We start from the raw sequence: 18,655 nt of genomic DNA, 5'->3' as shown, positions 1-18,655 counted from the left end.
CGTCATCTGAATGCAACTGCACTAGTGACCCCAAACCAGAACTGCTCAACAGAGATTTTCCCAAACCCCTGACCCACAGAAAAAGTGAGAGGTGAAAAGGTGAGCGCTCTTGTTTCAAGCCACTACATTTTGGAATGATTTCTTCCACAACGATAAATAACTGAAATAGACCCCAACATGTAACTGGATCAGGATGGCACTTCACTTCATATACTACAAAATCCAAGTGTTTGAACCTGGCATCAATCTAGCTACTAACTACCTTGCTTACTGTGTATTTTCCACTCCATGCAAGTACCCCAACTCTTCTAGAACCTTCTCCCCAACACGCATTATATAGATATATTTTTTTCTACGAAGATGCTCTCCTTTCCTTTTTAAAATCTTTCCACATTTACCCTTCCTTGAAGACTCATTTTCTTCCAAAAAGTGACCCTAGAATTCTGCACTCCGGAAGGTTACCGGCGATATCTCAGCTGCCAAACCCAACCATTTTCATCATAATTCACGCCTTTGGGGTATTAAGTTCAAAATACAAGCAGTAATGGCTCATCAAGGATAGATAAGCTCACTTTCTTTGGACAACAGTGGTGCCTCATTTCTCTACTGAGCGGAGTCACCACGCTGGGAGATTCAGGAGTGCCGACAAAACATCTTCTCTCAAAGGAAGCAAGCCTCTTACCAGAGTTTCGCTATAACGTTCTGAAGCTGCACTGCCCAGCACAGTGCCAGTGGCCAAGTGTGGCTTCTGAGCACTTGAAACATGGTTAGTCTGAACTGAGATCTGTTGTAAATATGAAATATACACCAGAAAAATGTAGAAGGAAAAGATGTAAAATCTCATTAATAATGAAATGATAACAATTTGGTATGCTAGGCTAAATACACTATTAACATTAACTTCAACTGTGGTCTTAGACTTCCCAGCCTCCAGCTCAGGATGCCAGAACGAAGATTTTATTTATTTATTTTTAGAGAGAGGGGAAGGGATGGAGAAAGAGAGGGAGAGAAATATCAATGTGTGGTTGACTCTCAGGTGGCCCCCACTGGGGACCTGGCCTGCAACCCAGGCATATGCCCTGACTGGGAATAGAACCAGCGACCCTTTGATTCAGAGTCCACACTCAATCCACTGAGCTACACCAGCCAGGGCTATCTTTTTAATGAGACTAGAAGAAAATTTTTAATTGCACATGCTGCTCACGTGATATTTCTACAGGACCACACTTTTATACCAAATTGAAAGTACCCAAGGAAACACCATGTATTTCCCTAAAAAGTTTGTGAGAAGAAACTATTTTCAAGGCAAAGGGAAAATATTAGAAAATAAAATTCTAAAGGATTGTTAAAAGAGATGAGAATAAAAAAAATAATAGAGTGAGTATATATGTTCAGAAATGTTTCTAGCAAGAATAATTGCCAATCACAAAATCAGACAATGCCCTTGCCTCTTTTTCAGGGCACCGAAATAATTACCCATGATGACATTCATTTAAAGAAAGCTTTGAAATTTCAGATTTGATTTTTAACTCCAATATATGTACAGAAATACGATTCACTGAAACTTACCCGGGTATCTCAAACTGCAACCACTTCAGGGCTTAGATATATGAAGCAGTAGCTCATTACCTTCTCAAGGGAAGAAAATAAAGGTATGTAGCTTCTGAGAGTAGCTGAAGGGTAGCTTGACTTGCACTGGGAAATGGTCTAAGGGATGAAAATGTGCCTGTAGGGATGAGGAAGTGAGTGAAATGGCATGTGGCTAGGTAGAGCACTCCAGGGTCCCGTCCAGATGCCACTGGGTCCCTTTTAACTACCCCACGTGCCCATCTCCCAGCTTTTGTAAGCTTTGCTTCTAAGAGATGGCACTGGCAAGTTTCTTAAGAGGAACACCCTTCAACAATGAGAGCTGCTTCCCCCTGCAGACACCAAGAGTCAAGGGCTCCCAAGTTTACAGCCCCACTGCCACCAAGTTTACAGCCCCACTGCCAGCAGCCCGCAGCCAATGACTGAAGCAGGAAAGGGAAAAATCCCTCCCTTGCCTTGAGCAGAAGAAACACTCTCAGGAGCAATTATGCACCAGAGCTCCCCCAGGGATCAGCCTAAGGCAGAGATTTCGCTCAAATCATCCCTCTGCTTGGATTTTCTTCCCCTTTCCCTTTCTTTCCCCAACCCACTAGTTTCTCCTGGGAGCCCTGCCTTAATAAAACACTGGTGCAGAAATCCTCACCTCAGGTCTGCTTCTGGGGAGCTCAACCCAAGACACATCGTTTGTGCATGAATGGTCTCTAAGAAGACAGGAAGTCTACTTGTTGTTGTTCCATGGATAAGAGCATCTAGAACACAGCACCGTCTAAAATAACTGCACTGTCCACAGTTGAATAAAAAGCATCTTTGTTCCCAAAGATCACTGCAGTTGCCCTAAACGTAGTTCTTAGATCTAGAGAAATGATGCTAATGCTGGCACAACATGTATCACCTCCAGGTGTGACAGTCATCAGGCTGGTGTGTAAGGCTCCAAAGGAGAGGTGGGAAGAAAGAGAAGGCAACATCGAAGTCTGGTGTGTGCCACACCTGACGGCAACGTTACACATTCTGTACAATCACCAACATTTAACTTCATTAACTTCCACTTAACAAAAACAACTCAAAAATCACTCAGAAAGGAAGAAAGCACCCATGCTATGTAAATTTTTTAGGACTAATATATCTTCCAAACTGAAATCCTATAGGAAGTAAGTTATCAAGCGTTGTTTTCTTTCTTTTCATGACTTGAAGACAGCCTTTGGTTTGACCAGATTAATAAGTTCCTCTTTACCCAGAGTCGTTCTGAAGCTAGAAATGTAAGGGTGAGGACAATTCAACCCAAAATAGTCATTTTATTCTCTATATAAATATTTCTTTTTATTCTAGGAGTTTACTCCCTAACACTGATAAAAAGCTAAGTTGAATGTGACATAAATAAGCAAAATCTAAAATACACCTTTTGGCATTACAGGAACTAAAGTATATTCTGAATGTCTATTACAGATATAATAGTCATTATAGATGTAATAGTCCTTAAAAATAAGCCATTTGGAATTAATATACAGTCCACTGTTGGAATGAATCATGGGAAATAAAACAAGTGTTCATGACAGGACCAGAAAAGTTCAGGTTCTCCAGTGTAGGTGTTTCCAATTTTGAGTATGAGAAGATATTACAAAAGAATCAGATTTTACTTCAATATAAAAAAACCCTCAAAATACATGATATCCAACAACTCTACTCTAGCAATGTTGCTAGAGTAGAATGTTTTTATTTGTAGGAGAAGATGGAGAGAAAAGGAGGGGAATTCTCTCTTTGGGAGGAGGCCAAGACTAACGCAAAGATGACAGGCAACAGCCTGGTAACGTGGGGCACCGGGTCCCAACAGGCCCCCACAGCTGTGAGGATGGAAGAGAAGCCCACACACCGTTAGCTGTCCCAGGACTCGATCCACCCAAAGTCTTTGTAAAATGAAATGCATGGCACTTACACCACTTCATACAGAGAAGTGTCTTCATGGCACTTAAAATATTTAACAAACAACTTCTAAGTGGTGGTTTTGATTTTTGTTTTTTGGGGGACTCTTGACTCAAGTGTTTATTTTCATTAAGCAAGCAATTCTTAATAGGAATCATTTATAATACAGCTGATGAAAAATGACCTATTTGTAAGGATAATACAACTATTACGCATAGAAAGTGGGTAGTCCAGAAAGATGTAATAAAAAATACTAAAAAGGAGATGTCAAGATCTATTTTGACTTAAAGTCCCTAAAGAATTATTTAGCTCCCCTTCTACCCCTAACTCTGGTTCGCCTGCTAAAACATGGTTTATGAATCATCCTGGGGGAACAGGAGAATATAGTGCACTTGACTAAAAAGTAGGTAGGAACATTAGATAACAAATCTACTTTCTTGATATTCTTGAATCATCATTAAATGCTGATCACTAAGAGAAGTGTGATTCTTTCTGCCCCTCGCAGAAGAGTCGGAAGAAAATCAGCCCCGGGCCCTGGCAGAAGATGACGGTGTGTCTGACGTGATATGCACACGGCAAGGAAACAGCATTGATTTCAAATGCCTGGGACCTGGAGCTCACCTGTCGGGATGAACAGGGAAGTTGCTGGTTATCTTTTTCATGGGACCACTATAAAATAACTGCTTGTCCCTTGAAGTAAGAAGTGAGACATTGTCCAATTTATTTGCTTACAACAGCAATTAGAAAAATAGCAATTTGATTCAGGGGTCAGACAAGAACAAGCTCTCATATTAACTAGGATTCTGGCTCTCGTAAAGCATTGGCCAGTTACAGTTTATAAATAAAAATTGACCATATAAAGATATTTCTGTTTCTCAAACTAATTCTGCATAGGATTGAGAACAGGTCACACATTTCTTCTCAGAGAGAACTGCAGAGAACAGTAACGTAAATAATACCCGATGCTTACTTGCTAAATGCAGGCAAGACTACCACAGATGAAGAGTAGAAAATCTAGTAAAAGGTGCAGTGCCCAAGGTTGGAATGAATGAACTCAAATCTAATAAATGCCAGGGACCAATGCCCCGTCACATGAAAGAAAACGTCTGTGAATCGGTTTTGACAGACGTATCACATGGGATGTCAGCATGAATGAAGGGGTTCATTTTACAGACTGAGAGTTCTAGAACCCCACAGCTAGCAAGTCTTTACCACAGTGTGCAGCATACTCACCGGACGGCTCTGGACCAGCTGCAAGTGGTGTCTGCTTAGTCACGCTGGCAGCGCCGGCCTCTGTGAAGTAAGCAGACACAGACCAGAGAAAAAATCAACGTGAAGAACCTTAAAATTTCATGGAAAGAAACAGCCCTTTGAACTTCAAAATCAGAACCTATAATTTTTTTAACAGAAAGACACATTAATAAGTTAGAGACAGTTTATAAATGGATGATGAAGACATAGTCATTAAATCAGATATATCACTGCTACACCCAGCTTACAGGGTTCATACACCTTCTCTAGGAAGCTGCTGGTCTGTAATTCAGCTTCTTAAACTATCAAAACAACTAAGCAGCAGTTAACAACATGGCCATGTGAAATCTTCTAAATTTAAATAGAATGATCTTTTTCCAATTAACAGTAAAAAGCCCTCAGATGAACTGTAATTAGAAGGGACAGTTGGCCCTTTCACAGAACAGTGTTGAAAAGGAAAGGTTTACAACAGATTGCATCCATGGACAAAGTCATTTTTAATATGTACTTTTGTATTGTCTTTGTAAAGTTGTTCATGCAGATTCTGGGTTTGCCATTGGATTTCTGGTTGTTTGCAAGGTAGATGTCAAGGTCTTTACAAGATGGGGTTGGGTTGGGGGAGTTCTAGGAGGTGTCAGAAGTACATAGAGGTAAAGAGGAAGCCAATTTGCATGTGGAAAGGCAGAGGTAGAAGAAAATGGTAACTGAGACACGAGAAAATGATGTCCGCAAAATCTGAATTGGGTTTTCTGAAGGTCATTATCCATGTAAGGATATGTCTACAGCAAGATCCCAGGTAGAAGGGTGCATTCCCACGTTGCAAGACTATGCTACTAAAAAGAAAAAAGGGAGCACGGATCTACATATATAGACAGACATAGGAAAAATCCTCAGGTCATTGTATTAACTTTTTTAAACTTAAGTAGTATACTACTATGTATCCCGTGACCCCATCGTGCTAAAACCAACCTCACGAATCTGAGCACACAGACATGAACACTATTATACGCAAAAACACATGTGGACAAGAAACCCATGGGTGTGGCTGCTCTCCAGATCTTGTATTGAAGGAACATAAAAAAGGGGCTTTTGCATTTTAACCTAACATTTAAATATTCTGTAATATTTTACCATGAAACTTATCTCTTTTATAATTGAATTTGATAAAGAAAAAATCCAGTTCATCCCAAACTCTCTGTAAAAAAGAATGTTCCATTTTAAATATACAAACTTAGGAGAATGTAAAGCATCCTATACACTTAATTTACTGATTTAGTGAGTACTTACTAAGACTCAGGCTCTAAGCATAGATTGCATCATATTTATCTTAATCCACATAAAAACTCTAAAGTGCATGAACCGTGATTGTTCCCACTTTATTGAAGAGAAAAGCGAGAAGTTGGGTGAGTTTTCTGGATTCTCACAGAGTTGGCATTCAAACCCAGGCATTATGACCCATGTTTTGCTTCCATGGCATTTACCATATTTTCAATATTACATTTATATTTAATGGTGCATTAATGTGAGACTGCACATTCCATGAAGACAGGGACTATTTGTATATTAAAAACCATTATGTATATGCCCAGCACCTAGCATAATGCCTAGAACCCAGTAAAAATGATCAACAAATCTTTGTTGAAGGAATGAATAGTTAAGTGGCCCCTAGAGCTGTGGAGTTAAACCGCACAACTGTTTTATGCCCCTTGGGGCTGTGGAAGAAGCTGAGTCCCAGGAAAGCTCATTGATTAATGACCCTGCCACACCATGCTCCCCATTTTGAGAAAGTACTTGTTGCCCTAGTCTTTCCGCAACTAAAGATTTAAAGACTGGACACATGTTTTCCCTTGTCTGCTCTAATTCTCTAGTGACTACCCCACATAAAACTGATGCATTTTTCCGTAAACCTTTCTAATTCTGTGCACGATTAAAATATTGCGACATTTGGGAAAGCCATGTTGCAATACTCAACTGGAGAGAAGGGAAGCAGCGTGAACAGTCCGTCATGCACTACTTAGCTATCGGAAAATTAGTGTGACTGACTTGGTGTTGTATCACATGAGAATCAAGGCCTCAGCCTACCCACCTTTTCATTCTATTATTCCTCCAAGTGTTGAAGGGTAGGGGTGGGGCCTTTGGTAAAGGAGAGATGGGAGGAGTGAGGCTGGGGGCCTGTGTGTCGTGCACATGTCTCTGTGAATCTACGTTCGTGTTTATGTGTCCCTGAGTGTGCATCTGGTCTTTCAAAAGAGAAAAGCTATTTTTCTATGGCACACAAGAAAACCTCATAAATAGATAAAACCCCCCAATCCCAAATCCTATCAGTGTTGGTATTAGCAAAAGATGTTTTTCATTCAACAAGGGTGACAAAACCGTTCATAGTCTACTCAACAAATAGTGCTGGGACAACTGGATAGCCACATGCAAAGGAATAAAGGTGGACTCTTCACACCATCCACAAAAATTAGCTCAAAATAAGTAGATCATAGATCTAAATGTAAGAGCTAAAACTATAAAAGTCTCAGGAATAAATAAAACATAAAAGTACAGTTGACCCTTGAATAACAGAGGAGTTGGGGCACCAACCACCCACATAGTGGAAAATACATGTCTAACTTAAGTTGGCTCTCCACACACACAGCGTCCACACTCCTGATAAAAAGTACAGTTGACCCTTGAAAAATGTGGGCCCTAAATCTGCACTGTTGAAGGGTCAACTGTCCATCTTTGTGACCTTGGGTTAGGCAATGGTTTCATAGCTATGACCCCAACAGCATGAACAACAAAAGAAAATATAAAGTGGACTTCATCAAATTAAAAATATCGTGCTTCAAATATCACCATTAAGAAAGTGAAAACACAACCTGCAAAATGGGATAAGTTTTTCTGCAAATCATATACAGGGTGTGGCAAAAGTAGGTTTACAGTTGGGAGTACATGAAACATGGAATTTATTCTTACACTATTATTTACTATTGTGTTATTTGCCATATGAACAACTATAAACCTACTTTTGCCCCACCTTGTACTTGATAATGGTCTTGTATCAAGAATATGTTAAGAAGTATTACAACCCGCCCTGGCTGGGTGGCTCAGTTGGTTGGAGCATTGTCCCATACACCAAAGGTTGCAGGTTCAATTCCCAATCAGGGCACATACCTAAGTTGCCAGTTCGATTCCTGGTCAGGGGTATACAGAAGGACATTGATGTTTCTCTCTCACATTGATGTTCTCTCTCCCTCTCCCTCTCTTCATCCTCCCTCCCTCCTTCTCTCCCTTCTTATTACAACCCAACAATGAAAAGACAAATAACCCAATTTAAAAATGGGTAAATTACCTGACTAGACATTTCTCAAAAAAAGATATATAAATACATGAAGAGATGCCAAACCATTAAAGAAATGTAAGTCAAAATCACATGAGATACTACTTCTCACCCACTAGGATAACTATAATCAGAAAACAGATTATAACAAGTGTTAATAAGAATTTGGAGAAATTAGAACCCTCATATATTACTTGCGGGAATATAAAATGGTACAGCCACTTTGGAAAACAGTCTGGCAGTTACTCAAATGATTAATAGAACTTCCAGATGGCCCAGTAATTCTGTTCCTAGGTATGTACCCAAGAGAAAGAAAACACATGCCCATACAAAAAAAACTATGTGTACATTTTTTATAGCAGCAGTCTTTCTGATAGCCAAAAAGTGGAAACAATCCCACTGTCTACCAACTGATGAATGGATAAACAAAATGTGGTATATCCATACAATGGAATATTATGAAGCAATAAAAAGTGCAACACAAATATATGTAATAACATGAATGAACCTTTAAAAAATTACACTAAATAAAGGAAGCCAGTCACAAAAGTTCACATATTATATGATTCCATGTACATGAAATGGCCAGAATAGGCAAACCCCCAGAGAGAAGTGGCAGATTCGTGGTTGCAGAAGGCTGGAGGAGCAGGGCAGATGGGCAGTGACTGCTGGTGGGTGTGCAATTTCTTGTTGGGTTGATGAAAATGTTCTGAGATTAGCCCTGGCTGGTGTGGCTCAATGGATGAGCACTGGACTGCGAAGCCAAGGGTCACTGGTTGGATTCCCTCTCAGGGCACATGCCCAGGTTGCAGGCCAGGTCCCCAGTAGGGGGCGTGCGAGGGGCAACCACACAACAACGTTTCTTTCCCTCTCTCTCTCCCTTCCCCTCTCTCTATAAATAAATAAATAAAAAGCTTTTTTAAAAAAAGAAAATGTTCTGGGATTAGATTGTGCTAGTGGTTGCACAACTCTGTGAATACACTAAAAACTATTAAATCATATATTTAAAGTGGGTGAATTTTACATGTTGTACGTTATATTTCATTAACAAAGCAGTTTTTTTGAAAGACTGCATTTTAGTGAGTTTCCCGGGAACAAGAGTTGGCTGCTTTAAAAAATGACAAGACACTTATTCTACAAGAAAGCACAGGAAGTGTTAAATATTTACATTTTTAAATAACGTAACTATTGCAATTTTTCATGGTTGCTTGTGATGCGAAATACACGCCATCGTATTTTACCCTCACCAAAGAAGAGTATGTGCATAGACCTGCCTTGAAACCTTAAGTACCAACATCTCATTGCAAACCACCACTAAGGACAGATGCCACCGTGTTTGAGATACGGTCTTATTTGAAAGCAAAAGCAACAGGGAGTGTTAGCCAGGAGTGAGGTTTTCATTTCTTAGCAAAGGAAAACACCTACAAACATCCGAGGGTGACACAGCCAGGCCTGTTTTTGAGAATCTACATGCACATCGAACACAAAAGGACAACATTTAATGCCTTGCTAAAAATATTTAACATTGAGGTTTTATTTTCAAGTGAAGACTAAATGGACGAGACTGAATCAAAAGAGGTCATTTCACTCTGACCTACTACTAAACATGAAAACTACTGCTTTGCAAACAAACAGAATGTTAGAGAACAGTTCGTTATGTCTGTGAGTTTTGCAGCATAATGGACCTCCTCAAACCCTGGTGACCTAATCGGTCACCATTTACTCTGGTTCCCATGGTGGTCTTAAGTCTGCAAAAATGGCAAGAGGGCAAGTCCCAAAGGACAAGGCTTTTCAAGCCTCTGCTCTTTCCCACCTGCTGTCAGCTCGAGTACTCGGCAAAGCAAGTCACCTGGTCAAGCCCAGACTCAAAGGCTGGAGAGAACAGTCCCACCTCTCGATGGAACAGCACACACTGCAAAGGTGCGAATGCAGGGGGCCGACTTTGCAGCCATGTTCACAATGTGCACAGTGGTCCATGGCAGATACCTTACAGTGTATTACAGCTCATTGTCAATGGCGCAGTTTATATGTAAGATACAGGTATTTGACATCAGCACAGGGAGACATAGTATACACTGTGTGTACATTAGCACTTAACTTCTATCTGTGGGAAATGGCATTATTTTTCTATTGAACTTAAGTATATCACAGAAAGTACAGTTATTTATAGTTATTTACCAAAGCAATGTTACTATACGACCATAATTATTTACGATACATTTTTTTTAATTTTTATTTTTCAAACAGCAGGCTATAGCCCGTCACTTAAATGGCTCGTTTAAAAATTAAACAGAATAGAATGGAACAGAAAATATCAGAGTGCATGGGAGTAAAGGTTAGCAATATTTCATAGAATTACTGTCATCTGTGTGTAGACACATAAACAATCTACTGCACAGTATGAAATGAAAGGGACACTACGAGGCCTGATTGTCACAGATACAAAACCAACAGAACCAGTCTTCCAGAAAGGGAAGACATCACGCCCATCTTGTCTTTCCTGCAAAATTAAACCTAAAAATACATCAGTCCAAATTATGTTGTTGTTTTTTTTTTTTATTTCGGACAAGATCAGGCTGGCCATAGACCTTTTTTGTCCAGCTTAAAACAGCACACATTTATTTTACAGTTTATGTGGGTCAGCAGATTAGTCATTCATGTGTAGACAAGTACATGTGGATTGGGTCACAATGTAAAAAAGATACATTCTATTTTTAAATAAATGTATTTCAGTGGAAAGGATGAGTGATAAGTTCAAGTGATTAACCAAAATCATAAAGGTGGCTCATGGATAACCCAAGTTTAGAGCCCAGTGGACTAGGACAACACATCTCAAACTTTAACATGCATACAGATCACCAAGCCATGTGGTTGAAATGCAGATTCTGTTTGAGACAGGGCTGAAGAAGGGACCAAAGACTCCCGCATCTCTAATTAACTCCCAGGTGATGCCCATGCTGCTGGTTCCAGAGAAGCAAGCACTTGGGACAAAGTCAAACGTCTGGCAATCAGATAAAGCAGAGGGCAATTATTTACCAGCTGTGTGCTCTCGAGCAACTGACTTCACCTCTCTGAAACCTTTTCCTCGTCTGTGAAACGCAGGTGACATTAGAAATCATGTGAACCCCTGGGTCAGTGTTAAAAAATGAGATGAGATAAGCAAGACATGCAGGACCAGCCATCAAGAAGTGCTCAATGTCCACTCCATTGTCTTTCATAGTTAATGACTTCCAAAACAGTCCTTCAATGGAATTGCAGGTTAAAAAAAGGTAAATGGCTGGGCCAAACGTACATTATGTTAGCCCAGATGGTGCTATGTCACAACATTAAAGTCATAGGATCTCAGAATCACATTTCACCAATGCAATCACATTTGACATTTTCACATATGGCATGAATATGTTTATGTCTCCTCAATGTCATTCAACAAATAGTTACTGAGCATCCCCTGGGTGCTAGACACTGCTCTCAGCTCTGAGGATATGACTGTGGACAAAGCAAACAGAGCTCTGGGTCCTCACCGAGCCCACACCCTCCATCTCCCAGACCGCTCACATATTCTCACTCCTCCAGGCTGCACCCAAGGAGAGGCTGCTGTGGGCCTCATCTGGCCACGTACATGTTTACATGTCCCTGTGGCCATCTTTTGAAGTTTTGAGCTGGTATTAATATTTTTAATGGGAGATTTCATATAAATCCCCGCCACCCCAGCCTTTCTTGGAAATCTGGAAGATTTAGCAACACGGACCCAGAGTGATGCAGATAAGCCAGCAACAGCTGAAAGGCAGATGTCCCTTCTGAGAAGGCCTGGGTGCTCCGATTTCTCACAGCCCTGCCCTCCTGATCAGTTCCCCTCAGATAATTCCCACACCTCCGTTCTCCTGCTCTCCCATTCCTCTCCCCTTCCCCACCACTGACATAGTGAGCCCTACAAAAAGGCACAGTCACCAACACTTAGAAGCACAAAGGAAGGGTTCCACCCTCCTATTCCACATATTTTTCCCTTTACCATCATGTAATTTACTACATCATGCAATAAATATCCAGTTAAGAGAGCAATTTAACCATTGTTTGCCCCTTCTTAAGTCTAAAACTGCCAGTTTGAGAAACTACTCTAAATCTGCCCCCAAAGTTACAGCTCCTGTATCTGTTACTACTGTGGCTAACTGGGTCTAAAATGCATAACTGAGAGCTCTTTATAGGAGCTTCTTATGAGTTATTCTACGGATTTTTTTTCTCTGAATAAGGCTGATGGTTTTGCCATTACTCACCTACACTCTTTTGCCTGGCTTCCCCCATGTATTGGAATTTTATGGCTGTATGAAAAACTGTCACAAACTCCATGGATTAAAACAGCACGCATTTATTAGCTCACAGTACTGTAGGCCAGAAGTCCGGTGCCACTGCTGGGTCCTCTGTCCAGTGTCTGCTAGGTGTTTGCTAGGCCTCCTTCCTTTCTGGAGACTCAGGAATTAATCCGCTTCCAAGTTCATGCAGATTATTCACCAGTTTTAGCTTCCTTGTGGTCAAAGGGTCAAGGATTAAGGACCTGTGTCTTTGCTGGCTGGCAGCCGGGGGCCACTTTCAAGTCCTAGATGCCACCCACACTCCTTGTTACAAGCCCCCACCATCCTCAAAGCCAGTGGTGAAGAATCTCCCTTGTATGAAATCCCCCTCTCTCTGTGAATCTCTTTCTTTGGTGTGTTTTAGGGGCTTAGCTGATTAGGACAGGCCTACTGAAGATAACTTCTCATTCTTAAAGTCAACTGTGCCACACCAAGTAACCTAATCACAGGCGTGATATCCCATCATGGTCACACTGCTGGGACTATCCAGAGTTTGTACACCAGGGGGTGGGATCTTGCGGCCATCTTCAAGTTCTGCCTGGAACACAGGTGGCAAACACAAGGCCCGAGGGCGGAATCCTGCCCTCCACCTTGTTTTATCCGGCCGGCGTCTTGTTTCCAGCTGGTGGCAGCACCAAGCTCCTTGCCCCTAGTTAAGGAGTAGTTACATTTATACAGTCCTAAAATTACATTCAGGCCTTTGAAGGCAACTGTGAGGCTAATGTGGCCCCCGGTGAAAATGAGTTTGACACCACTGGCCTGGAATATCCAGTAATTCCTAGCATGTACTTGTCCTCTGCATGCACTTTTCTTCTCAGACTGAGAACGGAGGTCATATCAGAAGAAGAGCTAGTGCAGCAGCAGAAAGGAGAAACAGAAGTTAAATCCAGAGAGTTTATTTTCAATAATTCCCCATCCATCACTAGAGTTAATGTTCTCAGGATTCCAGTATCTAACTCTAAGAATGCATGTACTCCACCAAATTCCAAATCTATATGAAATGTTTCTCTCCTTTAATTTAAACTTAAAATTATGAAATGGATGTCTAGAAAACTGACATTCTAGAAGGAGGAGAAAGAGGAGGAGATGAAAACAAACATTCACCTATTGCTCAGAATGACAAGTATCCAAATAACACCATGGGCTGAAAATTTTTAAACTGCATAATATTTTCTAATATTTTAAGTTGCATTATATTTTCTAAATTCAATCAATTTAAATGACTTTTTCATTATACTGTCTTAGTTATTTGGAAGTTACATAGAGGCAATATATATATAATCACACTAATATTTAAAGGAAAAGGGTAAATGTAATTAAAAGCATACTTAATACATCCACAAGCACATGGCATATTAGTTAAGATGCATTTAACAGAAAAATAAAATGAGAATACTTAAGAAATCTCCCTTCAAAAAATGTTTGGCTAGAGAGCAAAACAGTCTGACAGGTCTGGAAGAACCAAAGTAAATAATAACAATAATAACTGCCAACTAATGAGAAATTACTATGGCCGCATTAAATCTCACCAAACTCTATAGGTAGAAATTTTTTAACGATGAGGACGCTGAGGCACAGAGTGGTTACATCACCTGTTCAGAGACACATGGCAAGTAAACAAGGAGCATGACTCTGAACCCTGAGGGTCTGGCTCCAGGACCCTTCCCCTTAAGAACTGCTTCTGCCTCTGCACCCCTCTATGCTTCCACACCGTGGAAGAGGAGTGCTTTCTTCACCAATTCTACAGCACAAGGTGGGAGCCAAGTGCATGTGCATTACACTCAAACAGATCTGGCTCACATCCAAGGCCAAAGGGTGAGTGGGGTCTGCAGCCCGGCCAAGGGGTGTGTTTCCATAATTTGCATACAGACACCCCATATACCAGCAGCAGCCTTGTCCAAGAAGCCTAAGAAGTCCTCTTAAGAAAATAATTCAGGCATTCCTTTCACCCCTATGTCTTTACTTAGAAGGAGAGAGGAAAAACATAATTGATTCCTTCTTTATCATTTTTATGCCTTCAAACCCTTTTCTGTTATTCTACATTTTGAAATTGAAAGATTATTAAAAGATGGGAACAAAGCAAAAGCTAACACTAGAAACAAAGACAAGACCCCTCACAGATTCCCTTTCCTATGGTCGAGAAGAAAGTGAGTCTTCTTCTAGGCAATGAGAAAGGACAAATGTACAGTTCAACTGTGAACATTTTCGATCAACGCCACCCAGCCACAGTGGGGGCAGCATGGTACCAGGGTGTCACCAGCCACCAGCAGCATAGACACCAAGAAACCCAAGCTTAGCAACTGCAGTTAATAGGTCACTGGAGGTGGAGTTGGAGTGGGTGGGGAACACAATATTACCGTACATCCTGACATTCGCATTACAGACACACTTGCTGTCAATGACTCACTGAGACAACTAGGTTGGACAAGCCACGTGGCAGATGGCATTTACTCAGCGATCTTTCCTGGTCCTACAAGGCATGACCACGGACTGCTACCACGCCAGAGCCCTCTGTGTGAGGAGATGGGACACTACAACTATACGTTATGTTCTTTGATTTCAGAATTACAGAATTATAAATTTATCAGAAAACCCCCACCTTGATGCTTCATGGTGTTGCTTGTTTTGGATCTTGTTTTTACAAAGTTTTATTTGTTTGAATTTCTCACGTCACATACTTCAACTTAAAATCACCGTGCACTGCAGCCAGAACACTCACACAGGTCTGAGATCAGACATCAGCCTCAGGGTCCCAGGCTGCTCTGGTTGTCAGCGATCCCTCATAACATTCAAGCAGGGTCTTGGTTTCAGAAACTTGGATATATGCCAACCCAGGTAATTATTCTCTGCCTACCTGATTTCCCCAGGCAATTTTAATTGAAAATGGTATTATCCTGTACTTCAGTTCTAATCTGCTCTGAAGTGTCCCTGTGTCCTGTTTCTTCCCTCCTTTGTAAGCTAACTGAGCTGGTTTCTTTTTGAAACTTAAGTTGAAAAAAATGTTTCTGAATTTCCCAAGGGGGAAAATATCAGATAAATATGAGCCATTTAATTAGTCTCGAACCAGGTGGTTGCCAGACACCCTTCCTTACTGCCTAACCTCATGAAAAGTTTCTTTTGTAGGCAGAGACACAGAGGTTTTCTTACTGAAGAAAAATGGCCAAAAAAAGGAGACAGTGTGAGGAAGGGAGTGAAAGGGATACTGAGAAGACTTTACTCTCCTGAAATAATTTGTTTTAGAAGACTTACTTATTTATTTTTAGAGAGCGGGGAAGGGAGGGAGAAAGAGAGGGAGAGAAACATCGCAACCCGGGCATGTGCCCCAACAGGAATCAAAAGGCAACCTTTCAGGTTGCAGGACGGCAGCCAGCCCACTAAGGCACACCAGTCAGGACTCCTGATGTGATGTTAAAAGGTACTCTTCCCTTGTTTATTTCCAAATAACCTGATTTACAGTTAGCAGAACAAATTCACAATTTAACACGGGTATGCATGAAATTCAATAAAAATGCAATGGAAATATGCTTATTACTTCCAACAAAGATGTATTTAAACCAGCGCTATCCAAAAGAATTGCAATGAAAGCCACACTTGTGAGTTACATACAGAATTTGAAACTTTCTAGTAGCACCATTACAAAAGTAAAAAGAAACATGGAGTATTACTAAGCAATAAAAAGGAAAGAACACGAGTTAGATAGCTCTCAAGGGAATTTTGAGGAGTGAAATGAGCTAATCTCACATTACCCAGTATATGATTTCGTTTATATGACATTCTTGAAATGACAAAAGTATACATATGGACAACAGATTGGTGATTCTCGGGAGTTAGGGAGGCAAGAAGGGAGGGAGGTGGCTATAGCTACAGCAGCATAGCACAGGGGTTCCTGTGATGGAATTCTGTATTTTGACTATGGTGGTGGCCATAAGATCTACGCTGCTGATTGCACTGCACACACAGGTGTGCATGTAAAACTGGTAAAATCTGAGTATGGTCAGTGGATTGTATCAATGTCAATTTCATGAATTGTAAAATGGTACTGGAGGGAAAAACAGGGTAAGATATTTTACAGTTGCATGTGAATCTACAACAATCTAAAAATTAAAAGTAAAAAAAGTTCATTTAATTTTAGTAATATATTTAACCCAGCATACGCATAATTTTCTCAAATAAGTGATATACACATATCATAACATTTTATATATTTTGTATTTCTTTCATTCTAGGTCTTCAGGACCCAGTGTGTAGCTTACACTCACAGCACATTTCAACTTAAACTGGCCTCATTTCAGGTGTTCAATGGCCACCTGTGGCTGTGGTTTCTGGTACTGGGCAGCAAAAATACTTTGCTAAATCTAATATTCATTTCACAATCCCCTCCAGTAGCGCGTTCACTCTTACATGAAACATCACTGCTTTCTGGAAGCCTCCAACAGAACAGGTTCATAACGAAGTCCTTAGAGCTTAGACACGCACTGGAAAATATCGTCTGGCTGGGAGAGAAAATTTCATCAGTGAAGCCAACCAGAATCTGTTTTGGACCACAGTGCCAAGAGAAAAATTAATAACTAATCCCTATTAAAGAGACTTCTGGTATCTTCTAAGAAATAATAGCTAGAAAAGTTTCAAGAGATATATCACATAGATAGTGTTTGAGAATTAAAATTTTTAACTATCTGTGAAACTTTGTAACTTTTTATGTGATCTCTCTCTCACTTCCTTGTTTCCTTGTGGTGATTAGGAATAGAATCATTAAAACAAAAAGCTTATTTGGGGGTGGGGGTTGCTCTTCAGAGCCACGAAACTGTGAGACTCAATTTTCCTCTACAGGCAGTCATGGCAGAGCAAGTAACAAGTGGTGTGTGATGGCAGCTTTGAAAAATACATAAAATGAGGCCAAATCTTTTGGGACTCTGAAAAGTAAAGTAGGGAGCAGACCTGGTTCTCAGACCAGGTCTGACAAGAAGCCCCAGGCTCAATCTCAAAAGACCAGCACAATCTCCATCCCCCACAGGAAGTGGGAACAGATGAGAAAACTATTCTCCCCTGGAGCCTTAGGGAATATAAAGAGAGCGGGTTTTGGAATGAGAGAGACCTATCTCTGAGAATACAGTCAATTAACCTCTCTTGGACCTAGTTCCCTTGTTTGCAAAGCAGGAAAATTATCTACCTCACTCATTGTTGTGAAGTTAAATGGAATAATACATGAAAGGCACTTATCACATTCTTGCACTCCAGAGTGGGCGTTCAATTACAGTCCTCTCCCACTCCTTTATTTCTGCACTCAAGTAACTATGCATATAGAGAAAATGATCCATGCAAATTAAACTAAGCATAGTAACATCAGAAACTCAAGAGTTACTGCTCTAGAGTAATGCCACAGAGACAGCCATTTCATTTTAATCTGTTGTGATTCACTTCTAACCTGCTGTTAGGAAGCTGGTTTCATGAACAATCTAGGCATATAGCACTCTTGAGGCAGCTGTACAAAGGCAGGTATGCCTAAGGTGAAGGACCCGAAGTAACCTAGAAAAATGGAAACAGAGAATCATGACTTCAAGAACCTTTACATATTCATATTCTTAACAAACATAAACCATACCTTCCAGTCAGCAAGTGAGAACAGAAAAAGGAGTATGGTACAGCTCACATGAACTTATCAAGGTCTGAAGTTCCCTTGCTATGAACGACATAACTTCGATAGTGATATTTATGTTTGTCAGGTATTTTTTTGGCCACAGACAACTGGTCAACCATCTCTTCTATGAGAAATTACATCATAAACTGGCCCATTGGGGCCCAATACAGTGGGATACAGCAATAACTTGGCTTTTATTGATGGGCTAAACTCTGCAAACTCAAGGCCCAAAATACAGCCACTGAAGCCTGGGCCCTAAGACAGGTTCCATATGGAATAGAAGGGTTCCAGATGCACAGCCTAGAGTAATCTGTATGGACAACAGCTTGCTCTGATTGTTTATTCTCCACCTCTATTGGGTTTTGTGAAGAAACTAAAGCAGCCCATTTATTTACAACTCTAACATGTGGGACAAGCTCCCAGTCTCTGTTAGCAATCTCACCACTGCTGGGCTAATCAGTTGGGAATGTCCTTCTGAGGATAAGAAACAGCTTCTAGGAAAACATGGGACGGTTCTCTGTCATTGCTACTTCTGACATCACAGTCTATGTCCATTATGCTATAAGCATTACCTAAAACACAACGGTCTCT

The 18,655-nt window shown here is 40.7% G+C and overlaps 1 protein-coding gene across 22 annotated transcripts in view; it reads right to left on the bottom strand.

The window, feature by feature from the left end:
• PLCB4 (phospholipase C beta 4) overlaps positions 1-18,655 on the bottom strand; it is a 397,020-nt gene that overhangs the window by 249,492 nt on the left and 128,873 nt on the right. For 14 of the 22 annotated variants that reach the window (XM_053926124.1, XM_053926125.1, XM_053926131.1 and 11 more), the window contains one exon: positions 4,738-4,797. The gene's annotated coding sequence lies outside the window, so the exon portion shown is untranslated. Of the gene's footprint in view, positions 1-4,737; positions 4,798-17,851; positions 17,953-18,655 lie in introns of all 22 variants that reach the window. The other 8 variants (XM_053926118.1, XM_053926122.2, XM_071221787.1 and 5 more) reach the window with 1 other exon arrangement.

Source organism: Desmodus rotundus, chromosome 6 (assembly GCF_022682495.2).
Source record: "Desmodus rotundus isolate HL8 chromosome 6, HLdesRot8A.1, whole genome shotgun sequence".
NCBI lineage: Eukaryota > Metazoa > Chordata > Mammalia > Chiroptera > Phyllostomidae > Desmodus > Desmodus rotundus.
The sequence above is the reverse complement of the archived record's forward strand: the minus strand, read 5'-3'. Positions and strand labels throughout refer to the sequence as shown.